Raw genomic sequence first — 12124 nt, 5'->3', positions numbered from 1 at the left:
ATGACAAAAATGACAAAAATGACAAAAATGACAAAAATGACAAAAATGACAAAAATGACAAAAATGACAAAAAATGACAAAAATGACAAAAATGACAAAAATGACAAAAATGACAAAAATGACAAAAATGACAAAAATGACAAAAATGACAAAAATGACAAAAATGACAAAAATGACAAAAATGACAAAAATGTCAAAAATGACAAAAATGACAAAAAGACAAAAATGACAAAAATGACAAAAATGACAAAAATGACAAAAACGACAAAAATGACAAAAATGAGAAAAATGACAAAAATGACAAAATTGACAAAAATTACAAAAATGACAAAAATGACAAAAATGACAAAAATGACAAAAATGACAAAAATGACAAAAATGACAAAAATGACAAAAATGACAAAAATGACAAAAATGACAAAAATGACAAAAATGACAAAAATGACAAAAATGACAAAAATGACAAAAATTACAAAAATGACAAAAATGACAAAAATGACAAAAATGACAAAAATGACAAAAATGACAAAAATGACAAAAATGACAAAAATGACAAAAATGACAAAAATGACAAAAATGACAAAAATGACAAAAATGACAAAAATGACAAAAATGACAAAAATGACAAAAATGACAAAAATGACAAAAATGACAAAAATGACAAAAATGACAAAAATGACAAAAATGACAAAAATGACAAAAATGACCAAAATGACAAAAATGACCAAAATGACAAAAATGACAAAAATGACAAAAATGACAAAAATGACAAAAATGACAAAAATGACAAAAATGACAAAAATGACAAAAATGACAAAAATGACAAATATGACAAAAATGACAAAAATTTAAATTATCTTAGTATAAAAAAACTCATGAAGATATAAAATCAGAGTAAAACTTTTAGATCCTAAATTGTTTAAGTTATATGAAATTATCTATGTATTGCAACTCAGCAATTGCAATTGCTGCAACCCTCAATTTAAAGTTGTTGCTTCTAAACTATGTTAAAATTTGATTTGAAATCATGCCTGGCATACAAAAAATTAAAATTGATATAACTTTAAGAAAACCTTATTTATTTTTGGAAGGTGTAGCAAAGCACAACGAGTCAGCTAGTTAATTAATAATAATAAAAAAAAGTGTCAATGCTATTTGTACCTCCAAGTTGTTCCTTACTTTTCCCCTTTTGTTAACATTTTGTGTTAGGAGTTTCACGAAAACTTCTCATTAAGAATATTCTGGTGGAAATTTGATCATTAAAAAAAAGGCAGCAGTGAGTCCCTTAGATTTAGTGAGAAAGCAATTATCAAGAGTTTAGCCCTGGAAAGGTGTTGACTTTTTTTCTGGTCCAAATTTGTGAAGACCATCTGTATAGCTCTGTCATTCATTTCAGGAAACCGCAAATCAGTTCAAGCCATTAAACGCTCAATGGACAAGGACGGTATATTTCAATTGCAAGCAATTATGCCGTTTCCGAGTTTTTGGCATTTTCCACTCTCTTGAATCAACATCTCACTCCTTCAGTAGATTTTGCATTTCCGTTCCAATTAAACTAGTCAAGTGCAAAATGCCAGTCAAAAATTGATTTTCGGAACATCGGAATAAGGTAAGTAACGTGTTCATTAGGGATGAACGTTTTTATCGTCTGCAATGGATTAGTTAAATTGAAAGAAGAGTTTAAAATCTTAGTTGGAAAACTAAACGGAAAATGAAAATAGTAAATACCCGGAGAATAAAAATTCTAGAACAAACCATTAAAAATTCACTCCTTAAAATTATTGAAAAGTGCTGTTTTGCTTTGAAAGCTTCAACTTTGTCCATCAAAATCCTTCGCAATAACTTTAAAACCCTAAGGGAAATCCTCACACACATACATAAAAAGCTAGTACTACCCTGGACACACACATACACAAACACACATACATTCAAGCAGCTCTCGTTCGCTTCGGGAGGGCAAAGTGCGCACTTGTCTTCGGACGGACGTGTCGACGATGGGACTTGGACTGATTGCCTTTGTTTAATTTTATCAATTAAGTGGAATGCTGGTGTTAATAGCTCCTAGCTTCAGCTTCAGTTTCAGTTTCGGAGCAGCCCAGTAAGGGAGACGTCTTTCTCGGGCTCTATTTTTATCTTTCAGGATTGCCATCGTTGGCAGCAACTATAAAAAAGGAGCAACAACATGAGGATCCTTTTTTCGCCCGATGTTTTTTTTTTGTTTTCTGCTCTTATGATTGCATGTATTATAGTAATACCATATGGAAGTACTACTATAGCACTAGTATGCTGAAATCTTCGCTCACACGATTTGGACACACATGACCCACAGAGGGCAACTTTAATGAGCCACGTGAGGGAAATGGAGCCAAATTGTATGCTCTTAAAAGCGGACCAAACAATAAAAAAAACTACGACAAAGTTTCACATTAAATCTGTTGCCATTCATAGAACTGCAAGGGGTCGAAGGAAAAGGTTCAGCGAAACAATCCTAGGAGAGGGAAATCAGAGAAAAAACGAAAGGAGTAGGAACTAGTAAAACAACCAAAAACAAAAACAACAACGACGACGACGAAAACGACAAGCGTGATGGCAGGACGGAAACAAGTGTGTGTCACTTTGACACGGACAAGTTGAGGCTGCAAGTGATGTGACATTTTAGAAACCGAGTACAGATAGTGATGTGCAGAATGCAACCAGTTGGATGAGCTTGAATTGTACAATTCCAGCAGCTCACATTAAACAATTTAAATGTTTTTGAAGAGTTTTGAAATTTTTTAATGGACATATAAATTGAAAAAAAAAATTTCATAATGTTGAACCCATTGTTGAAACGGAAAAATAGAAAACAATTTACAATTTAACCTAGAATCTAGAATCTATATTCAAGAATCTGGAATCTAATATCTAGAATCTAGAATCTAGAATCTAGAAACTAGAATCTAGAATCTAGAATCTAGAATCTAGGATCTAGAATCTAGAATCTAGAATCTTGAATCTAGAATCTAGAATCTAGAATCTAGAATCTAGAATTTAGAATCAAGAATCTAGAATCTAGAATATAGAATCTAGAATCTAGAATATAGAAGCTAGAAGCTAAAAATTGGCAGATAGAATCTAAAATTTAGAATCCAGAATCTAGAATCTTGAATCTGGAATCTAGAATCAAGATTCCAGAATTTAGAATATAGTATCTTGAATCTTGTATCTAGAATCTAGCATCTAGAACCTAGCATCTAGAATCTAGAATCTAGAACCGAGAATCATGAATCTTGAATCTTGAATCTTGAATCTAGACTCTAGAATCTAGAAGCTAAAATAGAGAATTTAAAATCTGGAATCTAGAAACTAGAATTTGGAATCTAAAATAAAGAATCAAGAGCTAGAATTTTGAATACAGAATCTAGAATCTGGAATCAAGATCTAGAATCTGGAATATAGCCTTGAAAATCCAAATATTAGATGAAAGTTGCTTGATTTCGAAATCTGGATTTTAAATTTAAGATTCTAGATTCTGGAAGATAGATTCAAGATTAAAGATTCAAGATTCTAAATTCTAGTTTCTGGGTTATAGATTCTGGATTCAAAATACAAGATTCAAGATATGGAATCTTTATTCTAGATTCTAGATCCTAGATTCTAGATTCTAGATTCTAGATCCTAGATTCTAGATTCTAGATTCTAGATTCTAGATTCTAGATTCTAGATTCTAGATCCTAGATTCTAGATTCTAGATTCTAGATTCTAGATTCAAGATTCAAGATTCTAGATTCAAGATTCAAGATTCTAGATTCTAGATTCTAGATTTTTTATTCTAGATTCTAGATTCTTAATTCTAGCTTCTACACAGATTCTAGATTCTAGAATCTAGAACTCTAGATTTTTGATTCTAGATTCTGGATTTTAGAATCTATAATCTTGAAACTTGAATCTAGAACCTAGAACCTGGAATCTAGAATCAAAATCTAAAATCTTGAAAAAAGAATTTTCTAGAATCTAGAATCTAGAATCTAGGATATGGAATCTAGAATCTATAATCTAGAATCTAGAATCTAGAATCTAGAATCTAGAATCTAGAATCTAGAATCTAGAATCTAGAATCTAGAATCTAGAATCTTGAATCTAGAATCTAGAATCTAGAATCTAGAATCTAGAATCTAGAATCTAGAATCTAGAATCTAGAATCTAGAATCTAGAATCTAGAATCTAGAATCTAGAATCTAGAATTTAGTATCTACAATCTAGAATCTACAATCTAGAATCTAGAATCTAGAATATAGAATCTAGAATCTAGAATCTTGAATCTGGAATTTAGAATCCAGAATCTAGAAACTAATATCCTGAATTTTTTATGTAAGTTTAGGTCAAATCGGCAAATTGAAATTCTTATTAGAGAGCAATTAAGACAGAAATGAAAATTGATAGGTGGAAAGGTCAAAGCTAAAGCGCTTGGACTAGAAGAAACGAATAGATGGTGAAAATGTAAGCTAGGGCATTGAGTTATCGACAGCTTCAAACTACTAGTGTGATTTTTTGCACAAGCACCAGCTGATTGTTTGCAGTAAGTGACGAAGAAGCCACATTGCTACCAACAAACAGCTACGGATGGGTCGAACACATGAGGTTTCGTCCGAACGGGAAAAAAATCACACAAGCAGCGCCCACAAGTGCTGTTTTGATTGCTGTTTGAAGTGCTGATTTTGAATCTGGAATCTAGAATCTATTATCTAGGATCCAGAAGAATCTAGAATCTAGAATCAAGAATCTAGAATCTAGAATCTAGAATCTAGAATCTAGAATCTAGAATCTAGAATCTAGAATCTAGAATCTAGAATCTAGAATCTAGAATCTAGAATCTAGAATCTAGAATCTAGAATCTAGAATCTAGAATCTAGAACCTAGAACCTAGAATCTAGAATCTAGAAACTAGAATCTAGAATCTAGATCTAGAATCTAGAATCTAGAATCTAGAATCTGTAATCTAGAATCTAGAATCTAGAATCTAGAATCTAGAATCTAGAATCTAGAATCTAGAATCTAGAATCTAGAATCTAGAATCTAGAATCTAGAATCTAGAATCTAGAATCTAGAATCTAGAATCTAGAATCTAGAATCTAGAATCTAGAATCTAGAATCTAGAATCTAGAATCTAGAATCTAGAATCTAGAATCTAGAATCTAGAGTCTAGAATCTAGAATCTAGAATCTAGAATCTAGAATCTAGAATCTAGAATCTAGAATCTAGAATCTAGAATCTAGAATCTAGAATCTAGAAGCTAGAACCTAGAATCTAGAATCTAGAAACTAGAATCAAGAATCTTGAATCTAGAATCTAGAATCTAGAATCTAGAATCTAGAATCTAGAATCTAGAATCTAGAATCTAGAATCTAGAATCTAGAATCTAGAATCTAGAATCTAGAATCTAGAATCTAGAATTTAGTATCTACAATCTAGAATCTACAATCTAGAATCTAGAATCTAGAATATAGAATCTAGAATCTAGAATCTTGAATCTGGAATTTAGAATCCAGAATCTAGAAACTAGTATCCTGAATTTTTTATGTAAGTTTAGGTCAAATCGGCAAATTGAAATTCTTATTAGAGAGCAATTAAGACAGAAATGAAAATTGATAGGTGGAAAGGTCAAAGCTAGAGCGCTTGGACTAGAAGAAACGAATAGATGGTGAAAATGTAAGCTAGGGCATTGAGTTATCGACAGCTTCAAACTACTAGTGTGATTTTTTGCACAAGCACCAGCTGATTGTTTGCAGTAAGTGACGAAGAAGCCACATTGCTACCAACAAACAGCTACGGATGGGTCGAACACATGAGGTTTCGTCCGAACGGGAAAAAAATCACACAAGCAGCGCCCACAAGTGCTGTTTTGATTGCTGTTTGAAGTGCTGATTTTGAATCTGGAATCTAGAATCTATTATCTAGGATCCAGAAGAATCTAGAATCTAGAATCTAGAATCAAGAATCTAGAATCTAGAATCTAGAATCTAGAATCTAGAATCTAGAATCTAGAATCTAGAATCTAGAATCTAGAATCTAGAATCTAGAATCTAGAATCTAGAATCTAGAATCTAGAATCTAGAATCTAGAATCTAGAATCTAGAATCTAGAATCTAGAACCTAGAACCTATAATCTAGAATCTAGAAACTAGAATCTAGAATCTAGATCTAGAATCTAGAATCTAGAATCTAGAATCTGTAATCTAGAATCTAGAATCTAGAATCTAGAATCTAGAATCTAGAATCTAGAATCTAGAATCTAGAATCTAGAATCTAGAATCTAGAATCTAGAATCTAGAATCTAGAATCTAGAATCTAGAATCTAGAATCTAGAATCTAGAATCTAGAATCTAGAATCTAGAATCTAGAATCTAGAATCTAGAATCTAGAATCTAGAGTCTAGAATCTAGAATCTAGAATCTAGAAACTAGAATCAAGAATCTTGAATCTAGAATCTAGAATCTAGAATCTAGAATCTAGAATCTAGAATCTAGAATCTAGAATCTAGAATCTAGAATCTAGAATCTAGAATCTAGAATCTAGAATCTAGAATCTAGAATCTAGAATCTAGAATCTAGAATCTAGAATCTAGAATCTAGAATCTAGAATCTAGAATCTAGAATCTAAAATCTAAAATCTAGAATCTAAAATCAAGAATCTAAAATAAAGAATCTAGAATCTAAGATTTAGAATATAGAATCGATAGGGTAAGTGAGCCCTATTTTGGCATGGTCCTTTTCTTGGCATGCCAACATGTCTACACCACCAATGTTGGAAGCTGAAAAAAATACATGTTGATTAAAGAGGTATTTTTGGGCTGATGTTTTTCCTAAAAATTCATTTAGAACTACACACAAATGTTTCCATACTAATTGGGTTTTATGATAAGACCGTTTCTATCAAATTAAGCTTCGAAATAAATTGTAGAACATAAGTGATTCGACTAATTAAAAGTCATATCCAAGCATTGAAAATGCAAAAATCGCTATTTGGGAACCATGAATCGAAGGTAAATTGGTATGCGTGCGAACAGCATTTGCATTGCAGTCTGCCGAGCAAATGCCACGTGGTCTCCTACAGAACACAGTTGTTTGAAATAAAAAAAAAACTAAGTGAAATCAAGCAACTCACAAGACTTAAGATGTTTTTCTTATCTTAAAACTGTTAGATCGAAGGCAATTTATGACTTCAGTATATAAAATTTATAATTAATTGAGTTTTGGAATCGATTTCTATTGTTTGGGTTGGGAACCATTTACTCAGATTAAATTTTTTGGATTTTTGTTCTAATTTTTTCTTGGAATCTATTTGGCGTGTCAAACCACTGTGCAACGCCCCGGGCATTCGAGATGGCTCTTGCTAGAAGCTCATAATCTCAGCTAACAAATTCATAGGGCAAAATTTCAAAATACCATTCAAGGATTTTTTCAATTTCTTACTTTATGAAGCCAAACTTCACAATTTGAAGATAGTTGTCAACTTATGGTCTATAAAAACTCAAAAGGAATAGTTTAAACAATGATTTATAAATGACAACACATCATGATGCACAGAACCACAGAAATGTCGTAAATGAATCTGTCGTTAGGCTTAGCATTCCTGAATTTGTCCAGTTAGCATTCAAGAAAGGCATTTCTCAAAAAAAATGAGAAAATCTAAGCAATTTTTCCAATATTTCAAACATCTTATCGATGAGAAAGGTTAAAATAAGATATTTCAATTCAACGTAACAATACCACTTTCACAACAGGGCTTGTGATATAGCTCAGTTGGCAAGTCTGTTGTCTCCTGAGCCGATGTCCGAGAGTTCGAGCCCAAGAGTAAACATCGAACACAGTTGTACCGGATAAGTTTTTCAATAACGATCCGCCAACTGCAACGTTGATTAAGTCGCGAATGCCATAAAGATGATAAAACGACTATAATCGAAACAAAATTAACCTTCCCATGCCGTTCGGGTCAATATGACCCGAAGCGCACATTTCAAATCTCTTTAACATCATTCCAATATACTGAAGAACTTGTAATTTTGACAGACCAAGTATGTTCTATGAAAATAATGATCAAATTAACGTCAAAAAATTAAAATTTGAGTTTTGAAAATCGGTTCATTGGGAAATGAAATACAGCTAAGCAAAGCAAAAATTGGATATCGTTTTTTTAAAGTTAGATTTTTTTCTACCGGAAGATCTGAGATAGCGGTCAAAACTTTCATTGGACCCCAACATATCTATACACTGTCGGATAGATGGACTCTTGACGATTTCAAACATCAATGAAACACTTAAATACAAAAAAGCTGCCAAAAGTGATGAGCATTTTAAAAATAAAATTGATTTTTCGGACTTTTTACTTTCTGATCCAGTTTCTGATATCTTGGTAATACATATCGACTTTATTTTTAAATTTTGAGTGATAAGAATAAATTACCTACACAATGAATATAATATCATCAAAATCGGTTAACATTTACAGCCAGGAGAACGAAATCAAACTACAACTCAAATTTCCCCGAAACGGATATTTTGCGAACGGCATGGGAAGGTTAAAAAAAAAAACTTTCACAACAACCACGTTCAAGGCCTTTTTTAAATAATTCGATTATTTGACACGGCTCAAACCTATCAGTATTACTCCCGTTCAAGTCGTATAAGATTTTTATTTTGATGAAATTGTCTCAAAAAACTTCGCAAAAATGATGAACTGTGAAATCTCTTTCAAAAATTTCGGGGAATGTGAATCAATCGGGGCCAGATACGGATATGTTTTCTCAATATTTTGGCAGCTGGAAGACACCAACTTTTTTTTTAAACTCTACGTTGAAAACTTGGCCTAGTCTAGATAAGCCCATGCCATCTGAAATACTTTTCCTAGATTGATTGGCTTTATTCAGATTTTATTAATCCTTCATAAGTAACTAGCTGTATACATAATGGAGACATTTTTTGAAGTGTTCAGTTTAAAAAGTTTGCTTACAAAATATGTTAGTAAAGATTTCATCAAAAGGATTTAATGTTCATAAAAAAGAGTAAGTTCAAACCACTCGCGGACATAATTCGTTTCTGAATCGGTCCTCCTGATGAAGATTTGGTTGTCACTCATAAACCAATGATTCTTGTTCATACACAAATATTCTGAAACAACCTGAGGTGTTTATAATCATCACTTTGTTTAAATGAGTAAAAAGCTTAAAGTTTTAAAAAAATAAAAAAAAATATTTGCGGAAATCCTGGACTTTCGACTTTTTTAAATGAAAGCTTATTTTGTGCCTCCCTTCCAACCAAATTTCATCAATGTTTTAAAAAGCCTTTTTGTTGTATGAGTGAAGCCCGATGTTCCATCGTCGCATAGAACTGACGTCATTTTGTCAGTGGCCATATATTCAGAATAGCCAACGATTCTGTTAACTGTCAATTGAGCATTGTTGGTAAAGATCTATTGCACTTTGCTGGTGGTCAAGAATCGGATCATCGAAACGGCAAACAATTGGTACGGCGGCCAAGTAATTGGAGCACCGCAGTGAGTACTTTGCATGCATTTTGCTCACATTAATGAAAGTTCCATAGAGAAAACATATTTTTGTTGAACTCTAAGCAAGTTAGCAAGTAAATTCTTCAAAGGATGTTCTATGGTGCACTCAACAGGAAGGTTGAAATGTTGAAAAAGGGTAAACCATGCCTTAGGTGCCAAGGTCGGGTACATTTACCCTAATCTATACTTCAATGAAATTTAAAAAAAAATAGTTATTGAACTTTGTTTGAACAAATCAACGGAAATTCAGCAAAAATTTTTTTTTGTTCATTCATAGTGTTTCCAACATGAAAAAATTACATTCAAAATACTTATTTAAATATGTCAATCATTAGAGTATAACTTCATAACGCCATATTTTTAAAGCTAAAGTAAACTTTCCATTAAAAAAAAAGTTTTCCTGAATATATACAGCAATTTTTTTTTTTGCTGGAAACCAGCAAAATTTTGCTGGTTTTTGTTCCGCTGACTTTCCAGCAGAATTTCCAGCAATTTGAATTGCTGGAAAAATCAGCAAACATTAGTGCTGGAATCCAGCAATTCAAATTGCTGGAAATCAACAATCCAGATTGCTGGAAACTAGCTATTTCTTTCAAAACATTCGGCTGTATTTGGTATCAAATTTATATTTCAACTCTTAATTAACCTTCCAAAGCCGTTCGCTACATATCCGTTTCGGGGAAATATGAGTTGTAATTTGATTTCGTTCTCCTGGCTGTAAATGTTAACCGATTTTGATGATATTAAATTCATTGTAAAGGTAATTTATTCTAATAACTCAACATTTCAAAATAAAGTCGATATGTATTACCAGGTTTTCAGAAACTGGTTCAGAAAGTTAAAAGTCCGAAAAATCAATTTTATTTTTAAAATACTCATAACTTCTGACAGCTTTTCTGTATTTGATTATTTCATTGATGTTTGAAATTGTGAAGAATCCATCTATCCGACAATGTATAAATATGTTGGGGTCCAATGAAAGTTTTTACGGCTATGATAGATCTTCCGGTAGAAAAAAGTCTTACTTTAAAAAAACGACATCCAGTTTTGGCTTTGCTTAGCTGTATTTCATTTCTCAATGAACCGATTTTAAAAACTCAAATTTTAATTTTTTGGAGTTAACTTGATCATTATTTTCATAGAACATACTTGGTCTGTCAAAACTACCAGTTCATCATTAAATTGGAATGATGATAAAGATGTTTGAAATGTGCGCTTCGGGTCATATTGACAAGAACGGCTTTGGAGGGTTAAGTATTGAATACTGGCTGTGCCATGATGACCAATAAATGAGAATTATTCCATTTTTTTTTTCAATTATGTAGGTATTTATTTCCAAAATTAAACTTTTTTTTTAATATATCAAAACCGGCTCTGCTCTGGGGTGGAAGTTTTGTGCCAAAGTGTTATATAACCACCTGAAATAAAGTTTTGATTAGTATCTTCCATGAAATATCTACCTATCCAATGTAAACTCACCCTTGACTTGATGTCTGCAGACCATGGTTGCTATAATATAGAGGAAAATAAGAATAATTGATTAATCTGTTCAAAGTTCGTGAATTCTCAGCTTTTTCAGCGTACGAAAACAAACAGACTCCAATTTGACAACTCGATTGCTGATTTTCCAGCAAACTAGATCAGTTGCTGGAATGTCCAGCAATTTGAAATCCGATTGCTGGATTTTCAGCAAAAAATGACAAGAACACAACCGAATGTTGAAAAATCCAGCAATCAGAAAACCGATTGCTGGTTTCCAGCAAAAATTGGATTGCTGAACATTTCCAGCAATTTTTTTTTGCTGGAAATCGAGGCAAAAATTTACTGTGTATGTTGCTGGTTGAATTGATCCCTAGAGACCCATAAGATCTATTATTCTTCTGAATAGACCTTGATCATTGCTTAGCACGAATTTATCAATATTTATCCAATAATTGCCTGATGAAAAGGACTCAAAAAAGTGCTTTTATCTGAAAATTAGACATTTGCGCCTTTAGGTATGTAATGGCTACAGGGTAGTCGACAAGCTTAAGAATTCTATTTATCTGACACTTATAAACCGAGAAATGAGAACTGGTATAGCCAAAAATAATCAATGAACCTTTTTTCTTGAGTTTGGCTTGATTTTTGCCCTTTGCCTAGGGCACTCTGAATAAAGGATCAAGTCTCCTTTAACAAAGGACCAAGTCTCTTAAAACCCCTATTACTTTGAAATGATCTGATTTATTTTCGTCCCACTACAATGTTTCTAGTTCATCTACAGGTTCATGTATCGTTCTAATTTTCGAAGCATATTGACTTGAAATTACACGCTTTCAGAAAATGCAAAAGACGCCGATGTGCTAGATTCTTCCAAATAATTATGATGAAAATAAGAAAATGGGATCAAATATCCTTTTTCTCCCCTGAAGATATAATCATCTTTTTGGGACGATATAATTACTTTGGATAATTTTTATGAAAAGGAATATAAGAAAGATTTATATTGAGATAGCATGGAAAACTACATCATAACATTGGTGAAGAAATGTTTCATCCTCATTGATATTAAGCACTTATTTTAATATTACGTGATACTCAA

General features: G+C 32.1%; 1 protein-coding gene across 21 annotated transcripts in view; it reads left to right on the top strand.

Moving 5' to 3' along the window:
- LOC129754341 (potassium channel subfamily T member 2) overlaps window positions 1-12124 on the top strand; it is a 605891-nt gene that overhangs the window by 517268 nt on the left and 76499 nt on the right. The gene's annotated exons all lie outside the window — the stretch shown is intronic.

This window comes from Uranotaenia lowii, chromosome 3 (genome assembly GCF_029784155.1).
Source record: "Uranotaenia lowii strain MFRU-FL chromosome 3, ASM2978415v1, whole genome shotgun sequence".
In the NCBI taxonomy this organism is placed as follows: domain Eukaryota; kingdom Metazoa; phylum Arthropoda; class Insecta; order Diptera; family Culicidae; genus Uranotaenia; species Uranotaenia lowii.
The sequence above is the reverse complement of the archived record's forward strand: the minus strand, read 5'-3'. Positions and strand labels throughout refer to the sequence as shown.